General features: G+C 41.3%; 1 long non-coding RNA gene across 1 annotated transcript; it reads right to left on the reverse strand.

Moving 5' to 3' along the window:
- Positions 1 to 1518: 1518 nt before the first annotated feature.
- LOC121275032 lies at positions 1519 to 2749 on the reverse strand. Its single transcript, XR_005942346.1, has 3 exons — positions 2697 to 2749; positions 2492 to 2524; positions 1519 to 1826 (listed from the first exon to the last, which is right to left on the reverse strand). It is a non-coding gene; the product is annotated as an uncharacterized LOC121275032 (long non-coding RNA).
- Between the last annotated feature and the right edge of the window lie 11977 nt (positions 2750 to 14726).

The following is a 14726-nucleotide window of genomic DNA, read 5'->3' on the forward strand; positions in this document are numbered from 1 at the left end:
ATCAGGTAACGACCAGGATCGCTCATCACCGCAAACTGTTGCCCAAGTTCCACTCGAGTAAATCTCCAGCCTCCCCGCACAGGGACTGCTTCCATTTATCAATCTGGGTTTGACACTTCCTGGGAAATATATTTCAATAGGCAGTGAGCATCTGACGACTTGATCTTATGAAATTGTGAGGGTTTCTGCGGGTTCATTATAAGAAAATACCCCAATCAGTTCACACCCCTTAAGCACTGGGAGCATGTTCAGGCTACATGTATAAAGTGCGCTGATGTTAAAAATTTCCATCGTCTCGTCAAGTGCCTTGAGATATTTATTATTTTAAGTGCTCCAATCTATTTTCTGGCTTTCAGTTCAAAGGTTATTCGAGAGAACAAAACATAATGGGCATTGATAAGGAAAAAAAAATGAACTCAAATTAAAATGGCCACGACAAAGAGACACTTCTATTTATAGTTGATAGGTTGGACTAATAGCTGAAGCAAGACTTATCTCCAGAATGCGGAAATACGAGAGCAGGTAAACTGGCGCGGGAATGGCCAAGCCATCAGATTCTGCAAATTCAATGGGAGGCTGGAAAAAGACCTGAGGCAGCTCAGGATGGAGACTATGGCATGTCCAAAATGATCAGATACTTTGCATTATTCCAAGTGTTTGATACACGTCTCCTCCCTTATATGAATGATTAATCTAAAATGGTCCGTGGGAACACTGAAATCCACTCGGTGCGGACATTTCCGACGGAAATCAATGTTGCATTCAGCAAAAAATTACAAACAACAAGTTTTGCTAAATGCTAATGAATCTGTTCTGATGGTGAACAGGAAATATGTATGCTGCTGGATTGGATGAGCTCCATCCGAATGAATATATCTGTTAAATAGTTCATTACTATTCTTGCGTCAGATTCCCTATTTTTGCTGTTGTAAAATGTGTCAAAATTGCAAACGAATGGGGCACTCTGTCAGCCGTGGGAACTTTGATTGCAACTTACGCCCGTGAAAGCAGCAGCGATCCATATATTTAGACTGGATCACGAGGATCAAGTATTGTCAACACGCACCCCACCAGCCCCACCCCACCACCTCCCCTCACCCCCTCAGCCACCACCGTCACCCACCCCGCCCACACAACCACAACCGCCACGCCCCCAAGCGAGTCTCAGCATCAAAATCCGTGTAAAATCTCACATCTCCCAGCCAGTGTTATGCACACATTTTAAATACAATGGGTGCCAGACCCTTAACGGATTTACTGGTGTTTTACTCCTTCCAGTGGATAGTGGTTATCAAAATAAATTCTAGTGATACCAGTTAAGGCAAAACGTTATCCGATTGCTAATGGAATTTTAATAATCACTGGGGAAATCTGAAATAATTATCATTTCACTTTTCAGTTTCGGAGTTTCCCGGATTATTGAGCTTGCACATTGTCCCCCCACCCCCCGCACCCCCCTCGGAGATTATCCGGCGTCAGCAGGGAGGAACGAGAAAGGATTTTTTTTTTACCTGAGCAGATGACACCGGCATCATAAGAATGCGACCAGGAATGGTGACCCCATGCATATGAAGCACACTCCCGCAGAGCGCGTTCGTTCCCCCTGCACTGAGCAACCTGGAACACAACGGGACCAGTGCCTTCACCAAAGTGAGCCCAACCCGGTGCAGAGACCGCTGGCCCGCAGTCCAGCTCTCGACACACGACAGCGGCATCCTGCAAGTCCCAGCTGTAAGCATTCACGGTCCCCCACTTTTCCTTGTAGTGAATCTCCACTCTTCCAGCGCAACGACTGCCCCCATTCACCAGTCTCAGCCTCACTTTCTCTGCGAAAACATCAGAAAATTCATCAAACTTTTACAGGACAGATGAACAAAAAATTACACACGCACAGTTTCCCAGCTCACAACTGTCTCATTGCAAAGTGAAATGGAGGGATGTGAGGGCAAACGGTTTTGAAACAGACTTCCAATAAAACCTGGTGCTGTTATTTTAAATGGGTAGAACGATGGGACTAATATTTTTTAAATGCTGCAAAGGAGAATGGGTCAGAAATCAGAGGGAAGATTGCATCACTGCAGGAGGTCCAACGGAATGCAGGTTGCGACAATATATTTTAAATGCAGAGGTCGTACATGGGCGCCGGAGGAAGGATCGGCTGTCTATCGGGCTCAGGATTGATTGGCTAAACGAACCAAGCGTTTGCCCTCACATCCCTCCATTTCACTTTGCAATGAGACAGTTGTGAGCTGGGAAACTGTGCGTATGTAATTTTTTGCGGTTCGTTTAGCTAATCTCCCGCCTCAGGGAAAATCGTAATCAATTTACCTCGGTTCAGAGCAACCAATATATCTTTTATGAAAACAACAGCAGCAATCTTTTAACTGGTATTAACCGGCGCCCAAAAGGCACCGATAATGCTACCGGCATTCAGATTTAAGAGAGTGGACTAGTAGAGAAAGCGGAACATATGAAATGAAATGATGATTACCTGATGCAGGAGCCTGACTGTTCCCTGGTCCGCCTGAAATGAGATGGTGATAATTTGAGTTCACCGGCGTATTTAACAGTTCAGTCCTGCAACCCCCGTATTTTATTTTTACTTTACTGTTAACCATGAACTTAGTTCTCCATTTATATTGCCCTGGTCTCAGCCTCTGTCTTGTTTACATGTTTTGATTTCAAACAGAACAGACCTTTATGTTGCTAATTACAATTTGGGATGTTGTCCTCCTCGCAGTTTACAACAGTCCCAAGCTCCGTTTGATCCGCAAACGTTGAAACTGACCCCTGCAAACCTAGACCCAGCCCATTAAACTATATCAGGAATAGAAAGGGCCCAAATGCCAGCCCCTGGGAACTACACTACAAACCTTCCTCTACAAGAAAAATAAAAATCCATTGACCATTGTTACCCGCTTCCTACTTTTGAAGCAATTTTACTTCCGCGTTTCCCCTCCCCCTTTTATTCTATGAGCAACAACTTATCTCGCAATTCTATTGTGTGTCTTTTATTGGTACCTCAAGAAACTCCAGCATGCTTGGTAAACACGATCTCCCCTTCAAACACCCATGTTGTCTCCTCCTTATCCATCCATATCTTTTTTCATGTGACAACTAATTCTATTCCGAACAATTGTTACCAGAAGCTTGCCCAGCACTGAAATCAAACTGACAGGTCTGTAAATGCTCGGCTTATCTTTTAACCATTTTTTTTGAACAAGGACATGCTATTTGCAATTCGGCAGCCCTCTGGCACCTTCCCTGTGTCTAGCGAAGACAGAAAAATGATGGCCAGTGCCCCGAAATTCCTCTCTCACTTCATACAATATACCTCAATGAATCCCGTCCGGTCCCAGTGCCATGTCTAATTTAAGCAGAGACAGTATATTCAACACTTCCTCCGAATCATTTTGAGCCTTAAGTTCGACACCTCTTATAATAGCGAAGAAAAGCCATTTTTTCTGCAAGATGCCTAAATCAGTAACTTATTCAAACTGTTTTCACAAAACTCAACGGCGCCTGGGTACATTTTCTCATTTTGGTATAGATCATCGGAAACCTGGCTTCACCATCGCAACGATGCCCTGACCATCGTCATGTTCTTTGGAGAATCTTCGGGAGAAACAACAGACAATTATGCCATTCGGTCCATGGTGGCTAATCCTCCCTCTTTGAAAAATCCAACTTCCTTTTCCCCATACCCATCAAGATTGCGCTGGCGATTATCTGAATGTGGTTTAGCCGTGTGTAGCTGCACTGGAAAAAACGGATATTTATGAATCCGCGTTCAGCCTGATGCGGTTTTTAAGGAATAACACTCTCAGTGATATTCCTTAGGGATTGTTTGCATACCGAAGCCACGTACGTCATGGAATGCTAAAATATTCTTTACATTATATTAAAGATTCAGCATTTGTTTGATCAATGTTGGAGCGTTTGACTTGTCTGCAAATTGTTCAATGGTGGGTATTCCAAGCTTCTATGGAAGAATAACAGTGATTTGCTTGGTGTAGCTTTAATTCATAAGTCCCTGAACAAAGCAACCTGTAAGATTGGTTCACGACTATCCACAGAACTGGCTGTGGGTCGTTAGTTCTCTGTTGTACGAATCCTATTTTACACAGTCTTCACCGACGTGCTCCATCGTTTTACATATTGATGATTTTAAATCGACAATCTCTGCGTTTATTGGATACATTTTGTTACATTTTTCCCCCCAAAATGCAGCTTTTAGGTCGACTGGATCCCAATCCCTTGACCAGAGGGTGCTTCACAAATCTCTGGTACTTTATTAATCTCCACCTTACAGTGAATCGACAACGTTGACCTTTCAGTGCCACCCCTAGTGACAATGTCTCTTAACATTATCGTTGTCCTCTTCTATCACCGAGTGATTTTTAATATGCAATGGGATACTGATACTAGTCATCAGCTGTGCTTGCCCAGAGTTCTGAATGATATCCAGTTCTCCAAGCATTGGAGTCTTTCAGCCCTGGGTTCTCTATTGTTAAGAAGTGCGTGACTGGATAACACTCTGGAGCCTCAACATTCTCTCTGCTAAGACTCAGCAAAGTCACTTAAACCATTTAATCACAACGCAGTGCAAGATGAGAGGGATAACATTTCAATATTTTCTGCACAAGCACTCTGGTCCTTTTCACTGAATTCAGTTTTTCAATGATAACAGCCATCTCCAGCTTACCTAGATAATCAGGCTTGGCCAATAAATTCCAGCCAGGGCAACAACGCTCATGTTTCTGAAAGAACATCAACAATCGACAAATGGTACTCTTGTATTCGTCTATTCTTCGGGATTTTAATGTATTAACTCTGTTAAATGATCATTCATTTCATGTTTCCGGCTACGTCTTTCGCTTGTATGTAAAATAATTTGCTCTTTACCGTTTTTTTCCCTCACGATTCCTAAACCGCTCTCGTTATTTTGGTCAACTTTTAATGTGTTTCATTGCGTACGTTTGCCTTATTCACCTATATATGTCTGTCTAAACGCATCTGTGGTGAAGGAAACAGAGCTAACGTTTCGAGTCCATAAGAATCTTGTTCTATGAACTCACTCCGCAGGTGCCCAGAGGCCTGTTGAGTATGTACAGTATAATCTGTTTAATGTCAGATTTCCAGCATCCGCAGGATTCAACTTAGTCATCCACATATGAGAGTGTCTTCGACGATAATTAAGAAAAAAACTCAGCCAAGACGTAGGAAATATAAACAAGTTAGGGATATCGTTGGGCTGCAATTTACCTTCCCGATTGGGATTTAACTAAACAGGAAATTCAGTAAGTCATAGAGTTTTTTTATGACAAGAGATTCCAGGGTTATGTGATGCAGGTGTAAATGGAATTGAGCCACAACCGGATCAGCCATGATCCCATTGAATGGTGGAGCAGGTTCGAATGGCCGAATGGCCTCCTCCTGCTCCGAAGACATATGTTCCAAAGCAATTGCACGTAAATAAATCTCACTGTGCATTGAGTCCGCAAAAGGTGCAGATGTTGCCTTGCACAGTTCTGACTGCGACAGTCCCGATTCGCACATTGAGCACTCTGTACTTCCAGCAGACCCGGTTAATGCTGCTCGTTCAAAATTCGACATCAGCCTGCTTCTTCCTTACCAGTGGCTTATCCAACAAGGAAAAACAAGCCGCTGTGAAATGTCCAGTTCAATTTAAATAATCAATTATATTTTGAGGAAAATAACCTATGATGATTCATTAAATTTTAATGGCAAAATAAAGTCTAACCTATAATTTTCACAAACTGTAAAATAAATGAAAAATATTTACCTACTTGAATTTGGAGATCATAAAATTAAAAAAAAACACAACCTATGGTTTGATTGTTAAATCCGCATACCAACGTGTTTCAACTACCCCCTGTATACGATCCTACATTTGAGTAAATTATGCATTCCCCATGTAAATTTCGATTCATCCCCAAACCCATTGGTAGAAAACAAAGTCTAGTCAGTGCGAAATACGCATTTCTAAGGGATACATCACGGCATTTACATTACTCTGTCAGAATACTCCCCCAACGCTTACAGATCAATAGGAATATATTTTTAAAAATACTTATTTTATTACGTTTAATATTTTTTCTGTAACAAATGAATGGTTCATGCAATTTAAATAATTCACATTTTACAAATGCCTCGAGTTTCTAGATATCAAAATCAATCAAGAAACATTTAAACATTGATTTCGCTCTCAGTAGCGTTTCCTTAAAGTGGAATATCTGTCATCTGATTTTAAAAGTACAATTCTAATCTTACAGGCACGAAACTTAGATTTAAACTGCAATTGAACGCACATGCCTCGGCTGCTTGATTTCTTTCATCCTCTGCGGCTCTTGTACAGGCACAGCAGAAAGAAAGTGAAATTATGAGCAGTTTATTTAGATCCAGCCTGCTAGTCGGGGTTGGTCTGAGGGTATTGGAGACGGGCGTGATTGTTGAATCAGCGCGTCTGCACCAGCCAAAGCTACACCTGCTGCCGACTGAACTCAAATGGGCATTTTTATGGCAGATATTTCACAGCAAAAATGTTGTCTCAAAACGTTTGATATATTGAATGTAAAGCGAGGAGAACGTTTTTCAACTAACCCTCAAATATCAACTTAATTGGTTGTTACTAATAGAAATATAATTCGCTAAATTAAGCAAGTATCAGATAACAGTTACTTTCTTTTTCCTTTCGGATAGCCAGTATTTTCTTACATATGAGGATTCATAAATATAACATTGGGAAATTGAAGGAAATCATCACCGAAATGCGCAAAAAGATATCGAGCGTGTGGAAAGTAAACATAACATAGCCCTGAAAATCTGTTTGAAAAATATGAAATGAAATGGGAAATACTTAAGTTGACTCAAATAACTATGTGTGCATGCAGAATGTAGCGACAATGCTAGAATTTGTCATAAAGTGTACCAACGAGTGAATTATCAATAGATTTAGAGAAAACACAAACACAAATTATGTTTGGCAAACGTACTAGAGTGTTTTGAGGGTGTAACAAGCAGAATAGGCAAGGGAGACCCAATGGCTCTGGCGCCCTTGGATGTTTTTGAAAAATTCCCATAAAAAGAGGCTAAATGAAAAGTGCAAGGGATTGGGGGCAATATATTGACATTGTTTGAGAATTGTTGTTCAGGCATTAAATAGAGGGTCGGATTAAATGAGGCTTTTTTCAGGGTGGCTGCCTGTGATATGTCCAGTGCTGCAGGTATCCACACTTGGCCCCCAGTTATTCACAGCATGTAAATAAATGAATGAGAGAAACAAATGCATTATTTCAATCTTTGCTGCCAATATGAAACCTATGGGTATATCATTGGTGAAGTGGTTTCTCAGGGGCTTCAAGGCGAGTTACAAAGTCTGAGTGAGTGGGCAAATACACGACGGATGCGGCATAAATTAGATAATGGTGAGCCTATCAACTTCGGTTTAAAAAACAACAGAAAGGCAGAGCATTATTCAAATAATGCTACATTTGGAAATGTCTGCGCACAAACGGACCTGGTTGCGCTTTTGGGCCTATCACTGAAAGCAAGCAGGCCGCTGCAGCAAGCGGTTAGAACGGCAAATGTTATGATGGCCTGATTTGCGAGACGATTTGAGTGCAGGAGTAAGGATGTCATACCGCAGCTATACTGAACCTTGTTGAGGCACATCTGGAGCATTTGTGCAGTTTTGTTCTCTTAATTTAGGGCGAATACAATTGCCACAGGGCAGTGCAGCAAACGTGCACAAGGCTGATTCGTGGGAGGGTAGGGATGTCATATGAGGAGAGATTGGACTACATTCATTGGAGTATGGATGAAGGAGAGGGGACCTCATGGAAACACATGGATTCTAAGAGGGCTGGACAGAGTGGGCTCAGTGATGATGTTTCCTGTGTCTAAGGGATCGAGGACAGGGGGACACAGCTTCTGCACATGCAAAAGCTCATTTGTAGATGGCAGAAATGACAGAAGAGGAGAAAATTCTTCAACCAGACAGTCGTGAACCTGTTGAATACGCTGACACAAAAGGCTGTGGAGGCCAATTCACTGAATACATTTAAGATTGAAATCCATAGGTGTGTGGACTCTAAAGGTGTGGAAAGTTTTGGGGAGTGAAGTGGAGCAAGCAGCTGAGATCTAGTATCAGTCATGATTCAATTGGATGGCGGAGCGGGATCGAAGGGCAGAATGACCTGCTGCTGCTCCTATTTTCCATGTTTCTTTGAATTAAAAAAGTGTTCAGAATTATTTAAGTTCCTATTTTGGTCGGCCTTCTCTAACTAAATTACTTTTAAGAGCTAATTCCGTAATAGATTCGGAAACTTCACTAACAACATCTTCTGAAGAGATGACTAATAACAAAAACAATCATGAACATCCATTGCTTCGATGTTCCTCATCTAGCTAAGGTGCTACTTACAACACTCTTATGAGAACCAAGTGCGTAAAATAGTTTTAGCTTCATGAACTGTACCACAAGGAATTTATGCACATTTACAATGAGGATTTTGTGACAGAAGAGTGTGTACGGGATCGCTGGGTAGTCGATATTGCTTTCACTAATGTTCTACACACTGAGTTAACCTGCATCCAGAATTAGAAGCACGCTTATTGAACGAAGACAACACACTACTTCTGACAGCGACTTTTTAAAATGCCAATTTCTGTCCTAATCTGATGTGTCTGCGGAGAGCGACAGTGGACAAAATGAAGCTACCGGCCGCTGCACTTTTGTTTGCTTTCGGTTTTATATCCGAATTTGCCACACGACTAAACTGTGAATGTATTTTAAAGTATAAGCAAATGCAAAATATTCAACAGTCCAATTAAATCACTGAACTAATTGTCCTGTCATGTTTGGTACACTTTCTAACACTGTCCCCTGTTGACCTTGAGGTCGTGTGTTCCAGCCGTGTTTAGAGGCTAAAGCACAAATCCTAGGCTGACTTCTTTTATCAGTGCTGAGTGTGTGGTACATTTTCGCACACGGTCTCGTTTGAATGATATATTAAAAGGGCGCCCCATCACCCTCTCGGACTTCATGGGGCCGTGCTGTGCGTACATCCTTTGCCGCGTTTCATACAGACACAACACCGATTGTATTTCAAAATGGTACCTATTTAACAGTAAATCTCTTTGGCCAACACTGAGTTCGGCAACCCCGAGATTCCAATACAGGCATGTCACTTTTAACAGGAAAGGAGAATCATTTCCCAATTGCAGTTAGAACAATTGAAGCAGAAACATGAGAATTCAAATTATGGATCAGATGGAATCCTGCAAATTACATAATCCCTCAAAATATCAACACAATTCGATTGTAATGAATTACATTATTGAATAAAGCCGATCATTGTCAATAACTTGACGCCGGGCACCTGCCCAACATGTTTCCCCGGGCTGTCGTACACTATTTCTAACAGACTCAATTTGAAAAGCACTATCACATTTTAACTGAAGACTACGCTTTGTGTAAATGCCGCCGGAGGAATGCGTTTAAGGGGCAAGTTCTAACATGTCACTCAATTAAACAAAATGAACTATAAACGTTCGAAGACATCATGTACATCCACATTATCTCAACTTGTTCTGTGCTAAAGACTGATAATTTTCTTAGTAATGCACATAGCTGAGATAAATTTCAGCGTATCAATAGGTAACTCAATTCATTCCATAACTCACAGTTCAAAAGCTGGAATAGGACCAAACTGAGGAAGGAGGGCGGCATCATTTGTGCTGCCAGTCACAGCTAAAAGACTTGAGTATTAACGGGAAGATGGTCGCAGACACTGCACTGACGCTCCACTGCCTTCTGATACCCCAGATGTCATAGAATTGATTGTTTGACAGAAAACAGTGTTTCCTTACACATAATAAATATTTTTGACACTATTCAGAACGGAATAGCGTGCCGTTAAAATGCACCAATCAGAATTAATGTGACCATGAATGGATACAATGAACGAATTTTCCAACCACCACCCTGTCCTGAGCAACTATTGACGTTCAACAGACCGAATTGGAAATGAGTCACCGACGTGACATTGAAATCATAGAATCATTGAGGCACAGATTGTAGGTGAGCTGGGTGGAAGTGGGGGGTGGGATGTGTGGAGGCGGGAGCGGTGGAGTGGGTGGCATTCGGCTCAGTTACTTTGAAGGAAATGTCCAATTTATCTCATATACACAGATCTTCTCCATAAGCCTTCCTATCAGGACTCCTCAAATGAATCTTCAATTACCGTTGAAGATTCCCACGAGAAAATGATGTTGTTACTCTTTAAGGTCAGGCTTTTAAAATCTTAGCAATTCCCTGCATGAACCAACATGCATCATTAGCCCTCTGGCTTATGATAAACCTACGAAATCTGGTTACTGGCTCCCATTCGAGAGGCAAAAATTTACCTCTTTGTGACCGAACAGCACTTCTGTGAATTTGGAATAAATCGTTTGAATCGCCTCCAAGCTTCTCTGCTCTGAAGGAGAAGGATACAATCTCTGACAATCTCCGTAGGCAAATGAGTTACCTCGCAAAGGCGATCTCCTTTCTAATCTTCCTCTGTCCCATTTCATGGGCCTTGAAATACATCCGGAAGTAAAGGGCACATAATTACACACAATGCATGGACTGAACCATAACCATTGAATTGTAAAGCTGTATGCTGACTATCTTATATTTCCATCCAATGTACCTGTTTACAAACTAACAATCGCATACAATTTATTTCAAACGCTCTCTCAACTCGCTCTATCTCCTCCAAGGAATGAAAGACATTTAACCCTGCGCACCTCTGTCCTGCATCCTCTAGAAATAGTACAGTTAACATAATAACGTCACACCATGTTTTTTCTCTGATAGTTCATCACTTCTTCATTAGTCACAATAAGGTGTATCCGCCCAGTATCTGCCCATTTGTGACCAGTCTGCAAAACATTAAATCCTCTCTTCAGAACTGATATTACTTGACGTGTCCCTAATATACTACATTTGGGACCGAAAATGACTAGTTTAAGAATGCTGCTGCTAACGTTTTCATAACACGGCAACAATGTTAAATATTTGGTTTTGATTTAGTGTCTAACCTTGATATAACTGCATGGTTCCACCCCCATCCGAGGTCAGAGTCGTCAGTGAAACAAACTGAGTAATTTGGGGATAATCGCAGTAAATTCTCCAGAGTTATAAAAATATATCACTAGCATTTCTGAGGGCAGACAGGGGTTTAATACGCAAGCTGAATGTGATAATGAAACTTATTAATTTTGGTGCACAGAACAGCGAATTACTGTACTATTGTTACTTAGCACTTTATATTTGAAAATGAGTGGAGCTCAGCAAAGCAATGTCATTTTCTCTCTTCAGGTTTGCTGTTACATTTAGAGAGAGAGTGCAGTGATACAGCCGGTTCACAAAAAGAATGAACACAGGGAAATATAGAGCGGTGACAGAGATGGCAAGCGTCTGGCCACGGCGATCCAGGGAAAAATACCTTAAAAAAATTATGAAAGGGAAGAACATGGGAAGATGTATACACGGGTGACGTCGCCAAGGCAGGTGCGACAGGAAGAGATACATTGGGAGAATGGGACACAAAATTGGAGGAAGAACTGCAATAAACATTTGCCATTGATAAAATGATGCCTCAGGTACCTTAAATATAACGTCTACAATCCTGTCTGTTGTATGAACTCTCTTCCAAACTCTCAGATTCTCCAACTCTGCCACCTCCATTCTTATAATGTCACCTTCAATATCAGTCTTTCTCTAGGCCTTTCTTCTCAGGCCGCTGTGGATCCACTTGTACAACGGTTGACGGGGACATCGACATTGTTTATCCCACTGCACACAGTCTTGACCTCACTACTCCCCATTCTTCTGCTAAGCATGATAAGGACCCCGTTGCATTAAATTCCACGTTACCACACTCCACATTTAATGAATCACTTTCTGTCACGTCCAGCACCTACAGCGCCGCAATGCCATCAATCATTCTCCCAGCCTCTCCATTTCCAGCATTTCGAAGGTAGCATTTTCTGCACCTCTTCCGTCACTAACATCCAGTCCCCTTGTAATGCCAACTCTCCATGCAAGCGCCAAAGGTGCAACATCTGCTTCAATTGCCGGTGCCATAAACAATCATTCAAATTAAACTAGTATTTCCCCTCTATTTGCTTTAAGTTCAGATATTGCATTCATTTCCCTGAATCTATGGAACTGTACAGTGAAAGCGTAAATCATGAATTCACAAACTGCTTTTTAGATATTCTCTGTTAATTGCACCAATGTCACCCTAACTTGCAACCACTTTCCGATATAGTTCTCTGCCACCCTGATCTCTGTACTTCTCGGCCTTCAACACATTTTGAATTTAGCTCTGCGGCAGTTCGAGGAACAGTTCTTCATCTCTCGCTTGGACAATTTAATATATTCTGAAATCAGCATCGAGTTTAAATGAATCAGATCAGATCTAATGCGCTCATTTTATTTCTGTGAAGTTCCGTTTTAATATTTCTGCTCTTTATTCACCATTTTTTTTACCATCTCATGCCAGATTATACGGCATATTTTTAATTCTTTCACTGTCTGCACCCTCTCTTTCCAGACCTTTCTCTGCCCCTGCACTTACTTAAACACTGTCACTAAGCAACAATTTGTCTAGTTGTAACGAATGCTCATAGGCCTGTAAAGTCAAAGGACATTTCTCTTTCAGTAAATAATTTTGGTCAGTCAGATAGTTCCTGCATTTTGCGTTAACATTTCTGGTTTGCAGCATCTAAAGTAGCTTGCTTTTTAAATAAAGGGTTTTAATGGATAAATCAAGAGGTGTGTTGCAACTGAAGGTACTGAAAATGACAGACAAAATCGGTTAACATCTTTGAAGAGGCTGGCAAATTGAATATTGATCAGTTCCTAGAAGTTGTCTCCTTGGTGGCATACCTGGCTAAAAGCCGCCAGTCAAATGTAGAAGGCAGCCTCCTCGATTGTCATTATCATCTTTACCAGCAATACCGGGACCCAAAATGTTCTAGTGCAGTTTTGCTTTATTTGCCCCATGTACAGCGGCAGTCTGTCTAAGCGGTTCCTCGCTGAATGCTGCGGTTTTACACACCATACATGGGTTGCGCCGCTGTATAGGGCAACCAGCCAAATACATGAGGAGATGTGAACCCTCAGTGAGGCTGTTGGAGAGAAGCATATCACTGAAACACATTAATTGTTCGGCTGAAGGTCTCAAATTTCACCACAGTGGAGGCGTAGCAGAAGAGGAGCTGTATCCCTTTTCAACCTGCAAGGGAATATGTTATAAAAGCTGGTCACTTGGAATCAAGGAAGAATAACACAAACTCCCAATGTATAAAAAAGCGGCTCATAGTCTGCAGAGCCTCAGAACAGTCTCTGCGTGTTTTGCTATTCTGTTGTAATAACAGGAAGCACCTGGCGCTCAGGGGATTTCTGTGCTCTTGTTTACTTTGCAGTGCCCCTGTTATATTAACAGAATGCCACTTGACATTTCGTCTCGGAATTTGAAGTTGGGCTGCATAAAATCCAGCAGGCAAATGTGTCAATGGAGAGCTTAGCGAGAGATTTTGATTAACTCACTTCAAACACATAATAGATTAGTGCCTGCAAAAATACTTGTCAATTATCAGGAAGGCAAAATCACAGTACAAATTTCCTTTAATCAATTTAGCATAGTAAGCGCAAATCGTGAACCATTCAGCGGAAATAAAATCAAATTAATAATTCAAGAAACGTTCACCAGGAGAAACGATCTTACCTGTAGTTTTAAATTGAAATAGAAACACACGCACATTGTTAAGATTGGATTTCTGTATCCTTGCATCTCGGCCATACATTATTTTTACTCTGAATAATCAGGAAAATAACTAGAATGAATTAGTGTGTGAATGTAAATGGTGAACGCCCTGTAATACACGGGGAGCGAAATGTTTCCTTAGTCAATGACAAGTTTTAATTTGTTATGATTCCATTCTGAAATAGTTTTTAATTGCAAACAATTGGGTTCATAAGCTGCTCACCGACTTGAATGAATACAATTTAAAGTCAGGCTGACATCTATACGAATAAAAATGTAACTGGAGAATGACATCAGCCTGTGGATTTAATTTAAGTACATGGAGCCAGCTGAGATGTTACAATAATTATACCGTAAGTTCAATTTATATGGGGGAAGTAAAAAGGCCTCTCCTGAAATGGGCATTTAAGTCAAACAAAATGCAAAAATTGTATTGCTTGCAGGGTGCAGAATGCACTATAACATGAAGGTACTCATCATACAAACATTCAAAATAGGTCAGGTAGAATATATGGTTCTACGTCGCTGCTCCACCGCTCCATGAGATCACGCGTGATAGTGTTTCGAGTTCCACATTCGCATCTAACTCCCGTAACAGTTAATTCCCTTGCCTAACATGAACTCCCTATTAAACATATTTAATGGCCTGGCCTTCATTGCCTATTCAGGCAGAGATTTCCAAAGTCGTGCAAGCTTTTGAGAGAAAAAGAAGCTACTTTTCTTTATGCTGACAGGGCGAACCATATTTGGAAAACAGTGTACCACATTTCTGAGCTCATCCCAAGAGGAAACAAACTTTCCACAGCCAACTTGTCAGATCATTCAAGTTCTTGACTTATTCAAGTCACCGCTCACAATACTAAGATGCAGTGGAAAGAAACC

The sequence above is a fragment of the Carcharodon carcharias genome, assembly GCF_017639515.1.
Source record: "Carcharodon carcharias isolate sCarCar2 chromosome 40 unlocalized genomic scaffold, sCarCar2.pri SUPER_40_unloc_2, whole genome shotgun sequence".
Taxonomy (NCBI): domain Eukaryota; kingdom Metazoa; phylum Chordata; class Chondrichthyes; order Lamniformes; family Lamnidae; genus Carcharodon; species Carcharodon carcharias.